The 21,134-nt window shown below is 45.9% G+C and overlaps 1 long non-coding RNA gene across 1 annotated transcript; it reads left to right on the forward strand.

Moving 5' to 3' along the window:
- Nucleotides 1-6,803: 6,803 nt before the first annotated feature.
- LOC308573303 lies at nucleotides 6,804-16,629 on the forward strand. Its single transcript, XR_014002015.1, has 3 exons — nucleotides 6,804-7,316; nucleotides 7,578-8,125; nucleotides 15,810-16,629. It is a non-coding gene; the product is annotated as an uncharacterized lncRNA (long non-coding RNA).
- The last annotated feature ends 4,505 nt before the right edge of the window (nucleotides 16,630-21,134 follow it).

Genomic DNA, 21,134 nt, shown 5'->3' on the forward strand with positions numbered 1-21,134 from the left:
CTCCCGCCGCCGCCCCCTCCTCCGCCCGCTATCGCCGCCACCACCACAACAGCCGCCGCCGCCTCAGCTGCCCTCGCTCTGCTGCCTCCTCCCACCCCCAAAGCTTGGAGGTTCCCCGGCAAGGGGGAGGGGAAAAACTTTCACTTTTGTGCGTCCCTCCCGGTGTGACGCTGCGTGCTGACATCACGGGGCGGGGCTTTAATGGTGGTGTGCCGCGAGATTTTTTTTCAGTAAACAGGCGTGCCGTTGCCCAAAAAAGTTTGGGAAACACTGGTCTAGACCACTGACCTTGCCGATCGGGCTTGCTGATCGGAAGCTTGGCGGTTCGAATCCCCGCGATGGGGTGAGCTCCCATTGCTCTGTCCCAGCTTCTGCCAACCTAGCAGTTTGAAAGCACACCAGCGCAAGTAGATAAAGAGGTACCGCTGTGGTGGGAAGGTAAACGGCGTTTCCGTGCACTCTGGCTTCTGTCGTTGTTATGTACTGAAGTTCTCACCCTGGGCCAGCAGGGGGATACTGTAGAGAGTTTTCACTCAGGTCCACATATGCAAATAAGGAATTGAAAGTGATGTTCAGTGATTGGATAGTTACAGAAAGTTGTTACTGTTGCTTTGTAGCTGAGCTCTATATAAGCAGGTTGGCTGAACCCTTCAGCCCAGTTCTGTTCTGGGCCTGTGAATAAACAAGAGCTGTTTGAAGAATTGCTGTGTCGTCTGATATGTTCACCCACAACTTAACAGTCATGGTATTTTGTTGTGCTAGAAGCGGTTTAGTCCTGCTGCCCGCATGACCCGGAAAGCTGTCTGTGGACAAACGCTGACTCCCTTGGCCTGCAAGCGAAATGAGTGCTGCAACCCCATAGTTGCCTCTGACTGGACTTAACCGTCCAGGGCTCCTTTACCTTTACCTTAATAGTTCAGACCACTTCAATGGCTTTTAGCAACTATCAATCAGTGGAACATGTATGCATCAGAAGCAGCCAGTACCAGTTTCTCTGTGTGTTTCCATATGTGGGCAAATAACAGGAGAAAACTAATATCTTGTGGGCTTCCCAGAGGCATCTGGTTGAGAAACAGAATGCTAGATTACATGGGCCTTTAGTCTGACATGACCGTTATGCGCTTACAGCGGTACCTCGCAAGACGAATGCCTCGCAAGACAAAAAACTCGCTAGACGAAAGGTTTTTCCGTTTTCGATTTGCCTCGCAAGACGAATTTCCCTATGGGCTTGTTTCGCAAGACGAAAACATCTCGCGACTTTGTTTCCTTTGTCTAAAAACAAAGACATGTTTTGTTTATAAAGTTAATTTATTTTCCCTTCAATTTTTGAACTGCTCTTTACAGTATGTGTGACTTTAAAGAGCAGTTAATAAACTGTTGTTGTACCAAATTTGGCTTTGTTTGGACTTTTTTTGACCATAGGAACGCATTAATTGATTTTCAATGCATTCCTATGGGATTTCGTGATTCGCAAGACAAAAAATTCGCTAGACGACAAAACTTGCGGAACGAATTAATTTCGTCTTGTGGGGCACCACTGTATATTCTATGCAAACATTAAATCCTACATTGCGTGGAACTTTGCATTACGGACAAACTCAATACAATGGTTCCCTTATTGTTATATGATCTCCATTCCTTTGAAAGTATTTCAATTTCGTGATTTCTAAACTTTTCACTAAAGGATCCCACCACTTGCAATACTCTCTCACACTCCCCCCCCCCTCTCCTTGAAATGCCTACTGTCACTACAGAAAAAGTCAGCCTAGTATTTCTTTCAACCTTTGCTGTGGGAGAAGTGACGATTTATGGCAAGAATGAAAAATCTGTTGGTTTTATGAAGGAAAGGCCAAATCCTGTTGCCAGTTTCAGGTGCCTAGTCCTTGTTTTCTTCATGTGGGAATCACACACGCGAGTAAGATGGAATCTTTATCTTAAGATGTTTTATGAAAACGCTGTGTTCAGCCGGACTATACTTTTTGGCAAATTATTGTGTTTTAAATTTAGACGAATGGGGCAGTTCACATTGCCTGGTGTCTTTTGATCTTAGAAGCCAAGTCAGAGCTGAACTCGTTTGACTCAGAAGTCTGTGTAAATACTCCTCGTTGTTTTATTTGGATGAGGCCGTGTGTACTTATCTCCCTTCCTTCATAGCTGTGCACAATACTGAAGAGACTTCCAGAGACACTGTACATTCAGGTTTAAGAATGGTCCTGTCTGCACTACACATTTTAAGCAGTATTATACCACTTTAAATAGTCATGGCTTCCTGCAGAGAATATTGGGAACTGTAGTCTGTTAAGGGGGCTGAGAGTTGTTAGAACATGGGTAGGCAAACTAAGGCCCGGGGGCCGGATCCGGCCCAATCACCTTCTAAATCCGGCCCGTGGATGGTCCGGGAATCAGCGTGTTTTTACATGAGTAGAATGTGTCCTTTTATTTAAAATGCATCGCTGGGTTATTTGTAGGGCATAGGAATTCATTCATCCCCCCCCAATATAGTCCAGCCCCCCACAAGGTCTGAGGGACAGTGGACCAGCCACCTACTGAAAAGGTTTGCTGTGTTAGAAGGCCCCATTCCCCTCACGGTGCTACAGTTCCCAGCTCCCTGAGAAGGGGGATTGACTGTTAAACCACACTGAGAATTGTAGTTCTGTGATACAAGACTGCACATTGGACAGATACCATTTATTCAAAATGGCACAAACATTTTTTTTTAAAAAAAATCCATCCCTGAGGTGACTGTTGTGTTGAAAACTTACCAAGTAAATATTAAAAATAAAAAAATTCCTTCCAGTAGCACCTTAAAGACCAACTAAGTTAGTTCTTGGTATGAGCTTTCGTGTGCATGCACACTTCTTCAGATACACTGGAGAGACCAGGTCTCTCCACAAAGACATTGGATTCTTATCTCATTATACATGACTAAGCCATTTTTCACCTTCTCACCCCTTGCCTTTTCCTGTAAGACCTATTGCAGTCGTTAAGAGTCGTCAACAGGCTCATCTCAGCTATCTGCCAATCTCCCATTCCCACCACCCTTCTGAGTAATACCCCTCCCCACCTTCTCACTATAGAAGGATCTGGCAACTTCTGTTTCAGTGTATCTGAAGAAGTGTGCATGCACACAAAAGCTCATACCAAGAACTAACTTAGTTGGTCTTTAAGGTGCTACTGGAAGGAAATTTCTTTATTTTGACTATGGCAGACCAACACGGCTACCTATCTGCAAGTAAATATTGTGTTATGAGTTTGTGGGTGCCAGACTCGCCTGAGGTAGAAGTTTCTGGGTATGAGACCCCAATCTCACGATGGCCTCATCTCATCTCACCCCTCCCAGATAAGCGTGAGCGAGCTACTCATAGGGAAATAATTGGGGGGGGGGATGCACAGCTGATGGACAAGGGCACCCTATGCTGCAGTCTTTTATTACAGGTCCCACTTGTCTGAAATAATGTTTAACTCAGCCCGAGGCAGAGGGAATGTGCACAATGACTTTCTGTATTTGGTTTACAGCTGCTTAGCAACTGACCAGCCAGGTCCCATGTCCTGCCTCTCTGCTAGAAACCACTCCAGTCTCAGGTTGTTGCCAGCTTCTCTCTCTGCCAGAGGTAGAGAAACAGCAGGAGATCCACTTCTCTTGAAATGAGATACTTTCCTTAGGACAATCATATCACAGGAGCCCACAGTTTGGGGGGTTAGTGGTCTCTGGTCAGATCCGAATGGGTGTTCCACAGAATAGCAGCAGTCACAGTGAAAGAAGATGGGCTGCCTGGAGCTTTTTTGCAGGGAAACTGCAGCTACGCTAGTTCCCGGGTAAATCTGGCCAGGGTAGGACATGGAAAAAACTGCTCACATTCCTCTCTGATTCAGCATTGGCTGCCCACTGTATCAGCTCTGCAAGCTCAGCATAGCTGGGAGTTTTTGTGTGTCGATGACGTATGTCTCAGAGGTGAGCAGAATACAGATCAGAGCACTGCAGTTCCAGTTTCTCGGCAGAACAGCCTGGAGTTGCAATAAAAAAATAAAATAGTTTGTTTTACATCTCTTAACTTGCTTTGGTAAGCAAACGAGCACGAGAGAAGATTTCTCCCTCCTCTCCTGCCAAAAGCACTATGCCAGTGTGTATACATAAGCGGCCAAAATTAAGTGGAAACCTTTAGGGAAAGTTGTATTTCTAAGGTTTGTCTGTTTATAACATCACTTTTTGAATATTACCATAAAGTTATATATCATTAGAAAGATAACTTAATGCAGAATATAATGCAACAAACTGTGTTTAAGTATCTTTATTATATCAAAAAGTATAGCCAAATACATATTTTCCTAAAGGTTCCCCCGGTTTTTTTAAGAAGAAGAAGGAGAATATCTTTATTGTCATTGCCCCCTTCGGGGACAACGAAATTACTTAGTATTTTTTGGCTTAGTATAATTTTGGCTAGTAGTGTACATTTGCAATGTCAAATGACTGAACCACAGAGGGTTTGGGCTGCCCCCTTACATTTGCTACCTGTCCACCATGTCAATGGATTGCCATAATTCAGGAGAAACTTGTCCCACTCTTTCTCTCCCCCGCAAATCCAAACAGGAAAGTTGCATCCATTGCACAGGGAATATCTGGATTTAGGGAGGAGAAAGTGTGGGGCAGCAGGAGTTGAAAAGGAAGGCCACGTGGACGGAGGAGGGGGAATTAAAGGAGGCATAAGGAGTCTGCAATTTGCATTATGCTGAGATATGGATGGACCATTAAACTGGAAATGCTTGTCCATACAAGTCCTGTCCATACTGTAGTGAAGACAGGATGGCGCTTTTGTAAAATAAGATGCAGCTTTAAAGGGCGAAAGCAAGGGATTCTAGAGGATCAGGCCCAGGGGCAGAGGAAGGGTGGTGTGTGTGTGTGGGGGGGGGTGGAGCGCCCCGGGTGCCTTTGCTGATGGGGGTGACATTTGGCACACCACCCGCCCGTGACTCCCAAGCCTACCCCCAGTGGCGTAGCGTGGGTTGTCAGCACCCGGGGCAAGGCAAGTAATTTGTGCCCCCTAACCCGTGGATCTGCGCCCCCTAACCCTAACCCCTAGATGTTGCACCCGGTGCGGCCGGCCCCCCCTGCACCCCCCACGCTACGCCACTGCCTACCCCAAGCCATCGGGGGAAGGGGGAGCTGTGCCACTTTGCCAGCGGCTTCCCCCTTCATTTTGACAGCCAGGGGAGGCTTAGGAGTTGCAGGCGGGCAGCGCACCGAATGTCCGCCATCAGTGGCTTGCTTTGCCCCTGTGGGCGGCTCACTCTGCCCCCGGCTGCAGGGTACATGTGCCGCTCCATGCACCCGAGTGGCTATCCTGCGCCTGGGAGGACACCCTCCGTGCCCCGCCCCCCTTGGGAGCGCGCCCACCCTGGGCAGCGCGGGCATATGCTCCACCACTGATCAGGCCAAAGACACATCTAATCCAGTGTCCTGTTCTCACAGTGGCCAACTAGATGCCTATGAGGAGCTAACATGCAGGACCTGAGTGCAGCAGTGCTCTCCCCACCTGTGATTCCCAGGTGTTGCACACAGTGGCGTAGCGTGGGGGGTGCAGGGGGGGCCGGCCGCACCGGGCGCAACATCTGGGGGTTAGGGTTAGGGGGCGCAAATCCACGGGTTAGGGGGCGCAAATTACTTGCCTTGCCCCGGGTGCTGACAACCCACGCTACGCCACTGGTTGCACACCACCCTAATCTCTGAGCGGTGTGAGATCCCGGGTGCTTACCCAGGGTTCATGTTTCCGATGGGAAATGAGTCATGGTGGAGACTGTGGTGTCTTCATGGTATATGGTTCATTTACACAACCTGAGCCTTCGATGGAGCATCAACACCACTAAAGGGTCTAGTTTCTCTCCTAGCCGGAGTCTTGGATTCAAGCAGAGATCCAGCATGGCGCTCTCTCTCTCTCTCTCTCTCTCTCTCTCTCTCTCTCTCTGCTTGCTGCTTTACTATCAGGTCACATCACAGCAAACTTTGCTCTAAAACTAAGGCTTTGTCCTTCAAGTTATCTAAGAGTTGAAGGAGAGGTTCCACCCATTTTTTTGCCTGGTACACAGCCCTCTTTCCTTTGTTCTCCTAATGGATCACCTCCACAGGAAGATAGCCTGGGCTTATATTTTAACACTTGCTGGATCCAGGGATTGGGGCACCTGCAAACTCCTAACACCAGGTATTCAGAGGCAGCAATCATGAACTGCAGGAAGTACAGGAAGTAAAAAAGGAAGGGCAAGCTTGTAGAAAAAGAATACATACAGTGCCTCATTGGATGTTATACCTGCTATACAACTAGAATCTCTGAGAAGGTGGGGAGCTATATTGATCACTTGGAAGTCATGGGTCCCCCATTTTTCCACACTGCCAGTGATGTAGTGAATGGTGGGGATCTTGAAATGCATAGCTCCAGGATTTAGGACAAGTTATTTGTCTGGGGCCTGTTGTCTTTGTCCATGGAGTTTTCTTGGCAGGGATACTGGAGTGGCTTGCCGGTTCCTGCTCCAGGTGGATCACGCTTGGTCAAAATTCTCCACTATGACCTGTCCATCTTGGGTGACCCTGCACGACATGGCTCATAACTTCTCTGAGTTATTCAAGCCCCTTCGCCACGGCAAGGCAGTGATCCATGAAGGGGATGGAGGTGCTGGAGGAGACTCTTGAGTCCCACGGACTGCAAGAAGATCAAACCTCTCCATTCTGAAGGAAATCAGCCCTGAGTGCTCACTGGAAGGACAGATCCTGAAGCTGAGGCTCCAATACTTTGGCCACCTCATAAGAAGAGAAGACCCTGATGTTGGGAAAGATTGAGGGCACAAGGAGAAGGGTACGACAGAGGATGAGAAGGTTGGACAGTGTCCTCAAAGTTACAAACATGAGTTTGACCAAACTGCAGGAGGCAGTGGAAGACAGAAGTGCCTGGCGTGCTCTGGTCCATGGGGTCACGAAGAGTCAGACACAACTAAACGACTAAACAACAACATTTGTCTGGGGCATTGGAAAATTCAGAGAAGTGCAAATTTCAAAGGACAGCTGCGTTCCTGTTGGTATTCCATTTCGGAACATGCAAATTAGTTAGGTTTTGCCTTTAAGTGCAAACTGAATGCAATTTCTCCCCCATCCCTGCTGTGAGAATAGGAGTGCTGCAGGCGTATCTCGATTCTTATCTGTGAAATGTTAGGAGGTTGCACCCTTGCCTTTCCAAATCACACGTGAGATACGCCACAATAACATTTATTTTGAAACAAGTACTGAACCTCGTTGCTTGGTTTCGGTCTCCCACTTCCCTGCCTGTAAGACTGTGAGCAAATTGTACCGTATTTTTCGCTCTATAAGACGCACCAGACCACAAGACGCACCTAGTTTTTGGAGGAGGAAAACAAGAAAAAAAATATTCTGAATCTCAGAAGCCAGAACAGCAAGAGGGATCGCTGTGCGGTGAAAGCAGTGATCCCTCTTGCTGTTCTGGCTTCTGGGATAGCTGTGCAGCCTGCATTCGCTCCATAAGACGCACACACATTTCCCCTTACTTTTTAGGAGGGGAAAAGTGAGTCTTATAGAGCAAAAAATACGGTAATTCACCATACCTCGATTTAGTTTGGCCATGGGACCAGGCTGAATCACATTTTGGCGATGGGGATATATGAGATGATTGCCCATCTCTGGAATAAGAGAAAGACGCCTGGCAGCGGCTCCTGTGTATTGCAGCCTCTGCTAAATATATGCTGAACTTTGATTGATTATTGTTCCAGGGCTGCCGCGCTGGGCTGGAGAGCAGTGAGTCCCTGCTGCAGAAGTAAACAAGAGTTATAGAAGACTCATTAATAAGCTGCGTGTGGCAAGGATGCAGTTTAGGACTGGCGCTCCAAGCTCATGGGACTGGCTAATGACCTATTCATTAGTCTCATTGTAGATGAAAGGTGTTCAAAGGGTGCCAGTCTCATACTGGCGCTTATTGTCCTGGTTACTAAGAGCTCTGGGCATCTGAGGGGAAAGATAAAGCACCATGGTAGGTGGATTCCAGGCAAGTCAACTCACCTGTGATTTACTCGATTTGGTGACTTGCAGTGTTGAGCAAAGACTACAACACCTGGAGACTTGGCGACACAGGTGCGTTGGCCGCTGGGCTTGGGGTGCTTCAGGCTGAAAGGTGGGCAGCATCAGCATCCATAGATTTTGTATCTAGGGGTCATGATGACTATATAGAACTCCAATGAGTTCAAGGTGGAGTAAAGGTAAAAAGGTAAATGACCCCTGGACAATTAAGTCCAGTCAAAGGCTGGGGTTGCAGTGCTCATCTCGCTTTCAGGCCAAGGGAACCAGCATTTTCCACAGACAGCTTTCCAGGTCATGTGGACAGCAGGACTAAACCGCTTCTGGCACAATGGGACACTGTGACAGAAACCAGAGCGCACGGAAACGCCGTTTACCTTCCCGCTGCAGTGGTACCTATTTATCTACTTGCACTGGTGTACTTTCGAACTGCTAAGTTGGCAGGAGCTGGCATAGAGCTATGGGAGATCACCCCATCATGGGGATTTGAACCGCCAACCTTCTGATTGGCAAGCCCAAGAGGCTCTGTGGTTTAGACCACAGCGCCACCCGCGTCCCTCTTCAAGGTGGAGTACATAATCCCTCACCCCTGCACCTCACAAACACTTTGTGACATGAATCAGGCTGGGAGACGGTGAACTGGCCCCAAGGCCTCATGGCTGACTTGAGATTTGAACCCAGGTCTCCCAGATCCCAGCTCAATGCTCTAGCCACTAAACCACCAGTGCAGTAGATAACTGGATCTGCTACCCACCCTGAGCCCTTAGGATAGGATGAGATATAAAAGAAATGTAATGAATACAGTTCTGTCTGGGCTGGGTCAAGATTTTATCTATCATTTCGGCTTTATTTGATTTTTTTTTAATTATCTGGTTTCCCTTCACTTTTAACTCTTTGCAACTACGACTAACAACATTACTTCTTGCAGATCTGTTGGTTCAGGATCTTTGCTCTTTGCTTCTGACAAGGCCAAAGAATGTTTTAAAAACAAACAAATGATGCTAAGAATACCTTTTGTGAATATTGTTAACACAAGAGAGCCACAATTCTAATCAACTAATTAATTACAACCCACGTTGTATTCAGTATAGTTTTTAATTCCATGTACAGGTTTAGGAGATGCAAACCCCCCATTTTTAAGTGTCACTTCTTGTGAAAACGGCAGATATTATGCCTGCAAACTTTTAATTAAACTGCTCAGCAGGTAAATAACATTGCTGTTGTTGCCCAGGGCAAAAGTCCTATATTTGTCATAAACACGGAACTTAAATCAGCACAGCTGATAAAAGGAAAATATTTTTAAAAGGAAAACAAGTTGATTGTGTGGCATAAATTGCAAACTTACTGTTTGCCCACAAAGTATGTGGGGCACACACAATGGGTAGCCACTAGCGCAATCCTAGGGTTGCTGTTTTTGCTGGGGGAGAAACAAAAGGTCAACAACTTTCTGTCCGAATTTTCACTGTTTGAAATATGGCAACCCTAGCATAACACAGTCTGTCTTCTCCAAGTGCAATGGTTGCTGGTGGTCTAGCACTTTAAAGGACTGTCTAAAAGGAGAGTTAGCTAAAGGAAATTGACAGACGGTTGCAGATTCACAGCATGTATTGTATAACTCTGTGCATCTTCAGGCCAAAGTGCTTGTTACATTGGGGCTCCATGTCTGGTGCTCTCAATGCCATCAGACATCTTGCAGTTTTGGAAGGTGACAGGGAGACGCACTGAAAAGAGCGGGGGTGCATGAATGACTAGCAGGAAGCCGTGTGAACACCCCACAAGTCAATCCGGATGAATGCTCATTGTATGACTTGTTGGTTCAAGTGGAAAAAAATAGGTATAAAAGGAGACTTCATGGATGTCAAGATCAAAGTGTGGGGCAAGTACTCTTTGGCGAGAGAACCCAAGCAGCAATTTAAAATAACAAAATATGCAGTAAAGCGTGGAAATATAGGCTGTTAGATCTTCAAAATATGCACTTCTAAGTTCCTTCCAAAGTTCCCCACTTCCCCTAGCTTAGAGAAGGACAACACATTTGGCAAGTTAAAAATGGTTTACTTACAAACTCTCCAAAGGTCAGATTAATGTGCTTTTCCAAACAGCATTCAGAAGAGGTTGCACAGGCAATAAAACTTGGATTAAGGAACTTGGAATAGGAACTCAAGAGTGGCTTGTGAGAGTCATGTGGGTAAACTAAAGCAACTAGCTTAGCCTCTTCACACATTGAGTTCATCAGGTAGACTGGGGGAGAACAATTGGCTTGGTTACCCATTTCCTTCCATGGACATAGCTAAGCTGGGAAGGGCAGCTCACTCTATGGTATTAACCTCTTTGTGCATTAATTAAACTTAAGCATGTTGGTTATATGAGGCTGGTGATCCCATATAGCCACCTCACACACAAATCAAAATGAGTGTTTGATGAAAACTGAGCACCATCGAACCTCTGAGTAAGCTTTGTGCAAGCAAATCAGGATTTATGATCAATCAACAGGCCATCTGGAGGAGCCTTCAGACAGTTCAAAGCCACTTCCTATGTCCCCATGAAAAGCAGTATACAAGTACCATCAGTCAATTAAACGTGCCAGGAAACAGAACTGCCCTAGTAAACAAGGATAGTTCAAGTGTTTGCAATAAGGCACAGAATCCTTCCTGCCCCAAGCTAGCCCAATTTAATCGTTCCACCCTGCCAGCCCGCACACCCATGAAGGGATCTGAGCCAATCCCCACACCCCTCAAAGGCAGCCCTTGCTGCAAAAGCCATTAAACACAAGCCGCTGCTTGCTTCATTAAAAGAAGTAACACTTTTCAGCCAAAGTCTGCCGTCGAGCATCACGTTTCACGGGGCTGTGTTTGCTTACCAGGCATGTAGCAGCCTGGCGTGCCTAGGAGCGCTCTCCGGGAGCACATGAAGCTGTTAAGTGCAACGTGACTTTCTCAGGTGCTCAAGGAAATCCATCGCAAGGAGGGGGAAGCACCAGGGCAATGGAGGGAGAATGAGCTGATCAGCTGCAAAAAAGGAGGCCTGAACATTTAATAGCGGTGTTGAAGAGGGAATTTCTGCAGGGAGAGCATGTAAGCAAGCTGGAGGAAAGATGATAATGTTCCTTGATTTATTAAAAAGGGGGAAAAGAGAGGAAAAGAAATGAGATACAACACAAACAATTAGCAACTGCAGGAACAGATTCTTATAGTTAATTGCAGGCGTGGACCCTGGTGTATGTGGTAGGGAAGGGTAGGAATTGGGGAGAAATTTGACTCAGTTTGTGCTTAAAGGCAAAGCAACCTAATTTGTAATTTCCAAACAAGATGAGAACCAAAACACAGCCATCCTTTGACACTCACACTTATTGGAACACTGCAATGCAGGTCTCTAGCCAAGTAATGTCTAAAAAATGCCAAAGTACAGTGGTACCTCTGGTTAAGAACTTAATTCGTTCTGGGGCCTGTTCTTAACTTGAAATTGTTCTTAACCTGAGGTACCACTTTAGCTAATGGGGCCTCCTGCTGCCACTGCGCCGCTGCTGCACGATTTTTGTTCTCATCCTGAGGTAAAGTTCTTTTTTTTAAAAAAAAATAATATTTATTAGTAGTTTCAAAGTTATAAAGAAAAAATAAAAATTAAAAACAACACTGTAATACATAGAGAGAGAGAAAAGAAACAACAATACAACAAAAAGAAAAAAGAAAAAGAAAAATGGAAAACACAAGAAAAAAGAAAACAACATAGATCCCAAATTACATATCTATAACTTCCATTTGCTTGTTTCATTGACCTCCTCACACCTCCCTTTTTGTATTCTAGTTTAATTAATTATTTCAGCAAATTCTTTCCATCTTTCTCAATTTTTGTTAAAAAATTTATCTTGACAGTTTAACTTAATAATTAACAGCAAATCCTTACCATCTTTCCCCATATTCTGTTATTCAAATTGCCTTAATTTATTTAACCTTATCTTACCCTAAAATACCTTAAAGCTTAAATCTTAATTTTCAAATATACATAACTCCTGATATCATTTCTGCTAGAGTCATATAGTTTCATTCCAACATTTTCCCTAATATTCATTAATTTTTAGCCAATTCCCTAAATAGAAAGTTTCCTTTATAAATTTTCTTCCAATCTTCATCCAACGTCTCATCTTCCTGGTCTCGGATTGTGTCAGTCCTTACTGTCCAATCCATCTAGTCCATCAACCTGGAAGCCTTATGTCCGAGGCCCTTAAGTCTCTTCCATGTCCCTTCTGCATTTCTTCTTCTTGTTTATACTTGCCCTTTTCCTTGTCTTTTGTTGGTCTCTTTCTTAATTCCTTTCCTTTCTCATTGAGGAGTAGTTCTCTGGGGGGTTCCAACCCAGAATTGTCTCCATCTCCCTTCATCAAACCCACCCATTCCCCAAAGTCCCACTCCCCACAGTCCTCGATAAAATCCAAAAAATATTTAAAAACATATTTCAAGTTCTCTCCAAAGTTAGGAACCTCCTCAACACCAGATTCCCCCTGGCCCATTCCAACTTCAATCTTCAATGACAGCGGGTTATGCTCCTGTAGGGCCTCGGGTCTCTCCATTTGTATTATTTGAGGTGCAACCGCATCCTCCTCCATTATCTTCTGTTCTTGCCCAGTCAGTACTGATTCATGAGTTAGTTCCTGAATAATTTCTGTATCAATGTTCCCTGTTTGTCCACAGTTATTAACCACAACAGTCAAATCCATTTTTTCATTCATCAAGTCCATCTTCTCATGCATCTGTTCCAACAGGGCACTTGTCTTACATAAGGCAAGCACCCAATCTTCCTCCCAGCTCATCTTTAGGCAAGGTCAGAAAAGACTGTTCCCACGATCTTAATCTCACAGCTGTTGAGTCCTCAAGTATACTGCTGCAACAATTTAACAAGCTCCCTCTAGAGGAGACAATTTCTATTTGTATCCATTTTTTTAATTATTTTTTTTAAGGCAAGTCCAACAAAGGAAAATTACTTTCGTTTTTCATGTATTTTCCGGATATTTTGTTTCTTTAAGATGCAAAAGGCAACATTGGAATCAGCTTGTTTCTCTTCTTTAACTATCTGTCAAAATGTTCCATTCACAGTCAATGAACCTACAATTTCTGTCTCTGACACCCTGCTCCCAGGTTAGACACGGTGGAAACTCATCCTTCTCGCTCCCTCTCCTGCAGGGGTTAAACAAAATCCCCCCCCTTTTTTTCTCCTGCTTCCAAGGGGGTTTCAGTAGTTCTGAATGAAGGAAATTTAGACTTTTTTGACAGCTTTCCAGGCTTTAGCTTACGAAGTTTTTGCTTTAGTCTATATACAAAAAGCAGAAGGCAGACTTCCTGTTTTGAACCTTCCCGCTTCGATGCCAAATTAAGATATTTCTTGATCCAATTTTCAGTTTCTACTCACGGGTACTTGTTTTAAATCCAATTGTCCACAGGAAAAAGTCAGCGCTCTCCGGCAATGGCTGTGCAGCTTCACTCTGTGAAAGTAGCAATCAGTTTGCAGCACCGCGCCGCTCACCTCGCTTCAATCCGGCGCCCCAAAAAGGGGTTCCCGGTGAGTAGGGGGGGTGTTTCTGGTGCCCTGCTGAACCCCACGTTCCCAGGCTTCCTCCGCCTGGGATTTCTAGCGGGTCCCCGCCTTTGCCGCGGCGGGAAGTTTTCACGGAGCTAGTTCCTCTGGTCGGAGGAACTCCGCCATTCACCGATGGCACTGACCCGGAAGTCGTTCTATCCTGAGGTAAAGTTCTTGACCCGAGGTACTACTTCCAGGATAGCAGAGTCTGTAACCTGAAGCATTTGTAACCCAAAGCGTTTGTAACCCGAGGTACCACTGTACTAGGATATATGCATACATTTCTGTAAATAATGACCTGGCATTTAACATTCCACAGCTTCCGAGCATGCTCAGTCCCCATCAGGCTGCTCTCTCATCCTGGTTTGTTTTTTTCATTCATTCATTCATTCATTCATTCAAGGACTTACACAAACCACAGTTTCCTCAAGTTAAATGATAGCACCTCTCCCTGATTTCTCAGGATTTGGCTCCATTTCTACTGGCACTCACCACCTGTGTTTGCTATTAGAGGGAGTGATCAATAAGAATAACAGAGTATCATAGAGCTGTAGAGATGCAAGGCACCAGAAGGGTCATCTAGTCCAGGGGTCAGCATGCTTACCACGCCTCAGGCCGGTGTCTCCAGCGCCGATCACGCGGTGGGCCAGAGTGCGAGGGAGCGCATGCCCATATGCGTGCGCACGCGCTATTTCCTGCACACTACCAGGTCAGAGGAGCACCGGAAATAGCTTGTACACATGTGCACGGGCCTCCTCCGATCCAGATGTGCACCGGAAATAACGCTTGTGCATGCGTAAATAACGCTTGCACATGTGCACAAGCTATTTTCGGTGCTCCTCTTACCCAGAAGTGGGCAGTCGCACGGCAAAGCACTGGTAAGAGCGGGCGGTAGCCGTGGGTTAGATAAACGAGTCCCGCGGGCCTTATCCGGCCCGCGGGCCTTAGTTTGGGGACCCTGATCTAGTCCAACCCCCTGAAATGCAGGAATTTTTTACCCAACGTGGGGCTCAAACCCACAAGCTTGAGATTAAGAGTCTCATGCTCTACCGACAGAGCAAGGCTCAAGAAAAGCAGGTTAGCTTCATCCACAGTGCACTTTAAAATGTAGCAAAGGTATAACAGCAAAATATTAGCGTTCAATACAGTTTGTTAATGTATTGCACAGCAGGGACTCAGCTACACTGGCAAAGAAAAAGCGCTTTATATGCATTGTTTACACATTCTAACACTGTGACACCAGCTGCAAAAAACACGTTTGAAGAGGGTTTTAAGTGCAATATACAATGTGACACTAGATGGTGATGGTTGAGCCTTATGGAAAATTCAATGTATTTTAAAAAACGCTTTTAAGAAAAGCATTTTCAGAACTTTTTTTTTTAGTGTGTGTGTAGATTCCACCACAAAGTTTGCAACGCGTTTAAGTGAAACGCTTCCTTGATGTGTCTAGATCCAGCCCAGGAGACAGTAGTTTGTAGGCCTGTCTGAATTAGGAATCAACGATAGAATATCTGCAGGGCTAATTGTCTGTAAGATCAGGCACATACACCTGTGGTTGTGCATGTGTGTGGTTGTGTAGAAGGGGAGGGGAACAGAGACAGTAGCAGGTAGCCACTTCTGCATAAAGTTACTCTAGGCTCCCAGGAGACTTAAATTAATTAAGGCCAAGCAGCGCTCTCACGCTGGCAGTTCCTTTGTGGCCCATTAATGTGCCTCAGCCAAACAGTTTGGAAACTACTGCACAAGAAACTGATTGACTGCCTGGAAAGATACTCTAAAGGCCAGAGGATGAGAAAAGACTCTTGCAAATAACAGAGACCTATTTACTTGCTCATTTCAGCAAATAATGAGTGACAAAAAAATACAAAACAAAACACTGGAGCTGCAGAGGGGCTTCAAAAAGCAGTGGTTCTGTTTGTTGCAGGAACCCCCCCCCCCAAATAACGTATTTTTCCGTCTATAAGATGCCCCCTATTTGGAGGGACTCCAATTCAAGAAAAGGGGGGAGATGGTTCCATGTATAAGATGAGCCATGATTTTGAACATTATTTTAGAGTTTAAAAAAAACCACCCTAGTCTTATACACGGAAAAGTATGGTAATTATTATGGATTTGAAGCACCTAGTTTCAAGTACTGTTGGTTGCTAACTTTGCATCATTCTTTCCCCCAAAGCCTTTATTTGTGCTGATTAAACGGATTCACTCAATCAAGTAGAGGAAACCAAGGAGTGGCTGTTCTTGAGTCATATTCCCTCTTTCTCCTTACGGAACAGCTCTGGCACACAGTTTGCTTAGTAAGTCCTTTGCCTCTTCCTGCAGCAATTCATCAGAGAGCCCGGAATTCACTTGAAGTGCATGTATTTCTTTTTCTTTTTCTTTTTCACACTCAGGGTCCTTTTGTTGTTTTTAATTCAAACTGCCTGAGAAGCTGAAAACAGAGCAAACCTTCTGTGCCAAGGAAGGGACATTTCAAGGTTGCCTAAGTCGAGCTGGTTGGAACATAGTCAATATGGGACAAAAAATAAAATAATCAATGGCATTTGCAATATAGGGCTGCCATTTCTTTTCTTGATGGGAGCTCTTAACAGCTGTGTAGTGGACAAAAATCCAGCTGGTTCAGACCAGGGAATGAAGAAATAGTCCTCTTTTACCACTGTCCCCCAACATCTTGTGTTTGGAGATGTAGTAGGGTTGAAAATGAAGGCTTTGTTTAGCTATTGTGACTAATCAGCCCAAGACATGTTGCTGCCTGAAGTGGAGCCCAGATTTCATAAATACATCCCACTGTAGGGCCAAAACTTTGATGAGGGAGTCTTAGTGGGACAGGTTCCTAAATGTGTCTACTCAGAAGTAAGTGCCATTGAATTTGATGGCGCTTACTCCCAGGGACGTGGGTGGCGCTGTGGGTTAAACCACAGAGCCTAGGACTTGCCGATCAGAAGGTTGGTGGTTCGAATCCCCGCGACGGGGTGAACTCCCGTTGCACAGTCCCTGCTCCTGCCAACCTAGCAGTTCGAAAGCACATCCAAGTGAAAGTAGATAAATAGGTACCACTCCAGCGGGAAGGTAAACAGCGTTTCCGTGCACTGCTCTGGTTCACCAGAAGTGGCTTAGGCATGCTGGCCACATGACCCGGAAGCTGTACGCTGGCTCCCTCGGCCAATAAAGCGAGATGAGCACCGCAACCCCAGAGTCGGTCACGACTGGACCTAATGGTCAGGGGTCCCTTTACCTTTACCTTTACTCCCAGTTAAGTAGGTTAGGAATGCAGCCTTAGTCTGTTTACTTGAAAGTCACTGGTTTGCACACACTTACAGAAAATCTAGAGAGAAAGCCTAGATCTTTGGCAATCCTATAATTACCTACCTTGAATTCAACGACACTTAATACCCTCCAACATTCCTCCAACAGGCCCAAAGCAGAAAACATGATAACATTATTAATGTAAAGACCTGTCATTGGGGACGGGGGGACGGACAACATGGACTGAATTGTGATTTGTTTTGAGAAATGCAAGAACAATGAACTGGTAGAAAGACCTTTCCTTAACATTGTGACAAAACTGACAAAATATTTACATCCCTACATAGTAATGGGAGTGAAATCTGAATAAAATCCTGTTCAGAAGCACTTTCTGAAACATTAGGTGAACTGAAACAACAACCAACCTTCAAATTTCACACTTCTCCAAATTTGGCAGTCGAGTTCTCTGGTCAAGTAACATGTACATAAATGGATATACTAGGATAAAGTGTGCATATAAATGCATATATTTGTGAAAATAATACAGTATAACTAAATGCATTATATTAAAGAAAATGACTGCAAAAAATCTGCACATTAGGCAAAATTGCATGTGCACATTGAGATTACACTAAAATGCCGAAGAATTTTCATGAGGATTTTTCCCCCCAATGCAAACTGATAAGTTCAGTTCTGCACATTACCATAATACTGGAAAAAATGAGAAAGGGAGACAAACAGAAATTGATAGATTCACTCATCCCTAGAGTTGCAGCCCAACATGTGGAGAACATCACTGGCTACCCCTGCTACAAATTCTACAAAACCTGCTGCCATCCATCTTTGCCATCTGCCTGGAAACAAAGCGAAGCAGGATGAAAAGAGTTACACTCAATTGTTGGCCTTTTGGTCAGATGGGAGTGATATATTTGTTCAAACACGCTGACGTGTGTCGCTCCCAGGCAGTGACGACATACGTGTGGCTTTCTGTGTTTTCTTTTTGCTCTTCTGTCTGCACACTAGAGTGAGCTATTTATGAGGCACCAGGCGTTGCAACAGACAGTGTTTGCTGTTACTGAATTAAAAAGGAAGAGTCCAGGGTAGGTTTGGACATGTGACTGGGCAGAGGGCATGCTGCTAGCTGACTTGCTGGCGTCTTGCCTGCCCAGGCCGCCTCCTTCCCTATCCAATAGGAAGAGACATGACCTTGTGAAAACCTGGCACGAGGAATCGTGCACATCATTCATTTTATTATTTAGGCCCTATATTTCTATACTGCTTTTCTCCCCAAGCCCTCAAGGCACTTTCACATTTTTTTAAAGGATGGCATTCAAAATGAGAAATGCAAACCCAGTGCCGGATTTACGTATAAGCGAAACAAGCTATAGCTTAGGGCCCCACTCTTTTGGGCCCCCCCCCCAAAAAAATTTAAAGGAACCATATAACACTGGTGCTAAAGGGTCTTAGCTGGCTCCCGGTACTTCTCCGAGCACAATTCAAAGTGCTTTTGCTGACCTTTAAAGCCCTAAACGGCCTCGGCCCAGTAGATCTGAAGGAGTGTCTCTGCCACCATCCTTCAGCCCGGACACTGAGGTCCTCCTTTGAGGGCCTTCTGGCGGTTCCCTCACTGCAAAAAGCGAAGTTACAGGGAACCAGGCAGAGGGCCTTCTTGGCAGTGGCACCCGCCCTGTGGAATGCCTTCAGATGTCAACAAGAAAAAGAACTACACAACTTTTAGAAGACATCTGAAGGCAACCCCGGATGTTTGATGTTTTACTGTGTTTATATGCTGTAAGTCGCCCAGAGTGGCTGGGGAAACCCAGTCAGATGGGCGGGATATAAATAATAAAATTTATTATTATTATTATTATTATTATTATTATTATTATTATTATTAGTTTAGCCAGCTCAAAGGAATCCCTCCAGTCATCACTGGCATTAATGGAAGGCGAGGAAATAAAGCTTGCCACAATGTCAAAATTCTCTTAAATAAATTAATAATACTCCCCTGTTGTGACTGGAAGGTTGGCTGAAGATAATTGATCATAGGGAGAAACAAACAGGAAATTACTCTCCCTGGTATAACGGATACTTGGTGTCTAGCATAGTCAAGCATAAATTATACATGTGATGAAGCACTTCCTGTCTTCTATTAGAACAACGAATGGCTTCTTCCCCCTCGGTGTTTTCTAGAGACGGCAGCTCACATTTCAGCCCACTGTTATTATTATCTGGGCTTACTTTGGGGTGGGAGCAGGCAGAAAAGAGTTATCCAGGATCAAGACTGTCTTCAAACAGCACCCATTTGATCTGGAAACCCTTTTAAGTGCTCCAAGGTGAACATGAAAGAAGAAAATCCCCACAGGATTAGACCAAAGGCCAGCACCCTCTTTTCCAGAATGGACTACCAGATAGTTCTGGAACAGAGGAGGCTCCCAATGGCCGGTCTTTCCAACCATTGACCTCCTCCAATCGCGCACGTGATGCGCATTGCCACATGTCCACTGAAGGCCCAGCACTCTGTCACAACCTCTGACAAGCCCAGAGCACCAGTGCCAGACGGCAAGCTGCATGGTGCTCATCAGCAGGGTCCTGCCACAGTGCTAGACCTGCTTCATGAGCGGGACAGCCTGTTGAGGACCGAATACGCTCACGGGGTGCAGAATACTGACTGTTGGAGAGTGACTGGCATGTGAGGGAGACACACACACACACACACACACACACACACACACACTAGAGCATGGGTAGGCAAACTAAGGCCCGGGGGCCGGATCTGGCCCAATCACCTTCTAAATCTGGCCTGCAGACGGTCTGGGAATCAGCGTGTTTTTACATGAGTAGCATGTGTCCTTTTATTTAAAATGCACCTCTGGCTTATTTGTGGGGGGTTGCCTGGTGTTTTTACATGAGCAGAATGTGTGCTTTTATTTAAAATGCATCTCCGGGTTATTTGTGGGACATAGGAATTCGTTCACATTTCCCCCCCAAAATACAGTCTGGCCCACCACAAGGTATGAGGGATAGTGGACTGGCCCCCTGCTGAAAAAGTTTGCTGACCCCTGCACTAGAGCATGGGTAGGCAAACTAAGGCCCGGGGGCTGGATCCGGCCCGTGGACGGTCTGGGAATCAGCATGGATCGGCATGGATCTGGTCGTTCAGGCTGCGCCAGCGCATGCGTTCGGTGGCGCCTTCTCCCTCCCTCCCTCCACCCACCCTGCCTAGAGCCGAGAGAAGGGGCTGGACTTTGTTGGTGCCAGAAGCAGCAGCAGCAGCATTAGCGCTCGAGCGGCCGCCATTGTAAGCAGACTCGATTCGGGCTTTGTTGCTGCCAGCCCCTCTCCGGAGCCCTTTCACGTGCTGCCCATTGTCCCCCCGCTGCCAGCCCCTGCTGCTTGCAAGACACAGGAAAGCAGCCACCGGGGCTTGTCTGGTGGTGTGGAGAAAGGAGGGGAGAGTCGTGGGGTGGGGTGGCTTACTTAAGTACAGGTAGGTAGCAGTGTTGGTCTGCCGTGGTCGAAACAAACAAACAAACAAAAATTCCTTCCAGTAGCACCTTAAAGGTAAAGGTAAAGGGACCCCTGACCATTAGGTCCAGTCGTGGCCGGCTCTGGGGTTGTGGCGCTCATCTCGCTTTATTGGCCGAGGGAGCCGGCGTACAACTTCTGGGTCATGTGGCCAGCAGGACTAAGCCGCTTCTGGCGAACCAGAGCAGCGCACGGAAATGCCATTTACCTTCCCACTGGAGCGGTACCTATTTATCTACTTGCACTTTGACGTATTTTCGAACTGCTAGGTTGGCAGGAGCAGGGACTGAGCAACGGGAGCTCACCCTGTCGCGGGGATTCGAACTGCTGACCTTCTGATCGGCAAGTTCTAGGTTCTGTGGTTTAACCCACCCGCAGCACCTTACAGACCAACTAAGTTTGTTTTTGGTATGAGCTTTCGTGTGCATGCACACTTCTTCAGATACCATCAACCTAACAATGAACCAATCTATGCAAGAAATACATTTTTTGGACACTAGTACAGTGGTGCCTTGCAAGACGAAAAGAATCCGTTCTGTGATTCTCTTCGTCTAGCGGTTTTTCTTCGTCTAGCAAGCCCATTGACGGATTAGCGGGTTAGCGCTATTAGCGGCTTATCTGCTGATCGGATCAGCTGATAAGCGGCTTAGCGGCTTAGAAAAAAGGGGGGGAGAAAAAAAAACCAGCAGGAACTCGCAAGACATTGTCGTCTTGCGAAGCAAGCCCA

This window comes from Podarcis bocagei (assembly GCF_964188305.1).
Source record: "Podarcis bocagei genome assembly, chromosome: 14".
NCBI classification, from domain to species: Eukaryota; Metazoa; Chordata; class Lepidosauria; order Squamata; family Lacertidae; genus Podarcis; species Podarcis bocagei.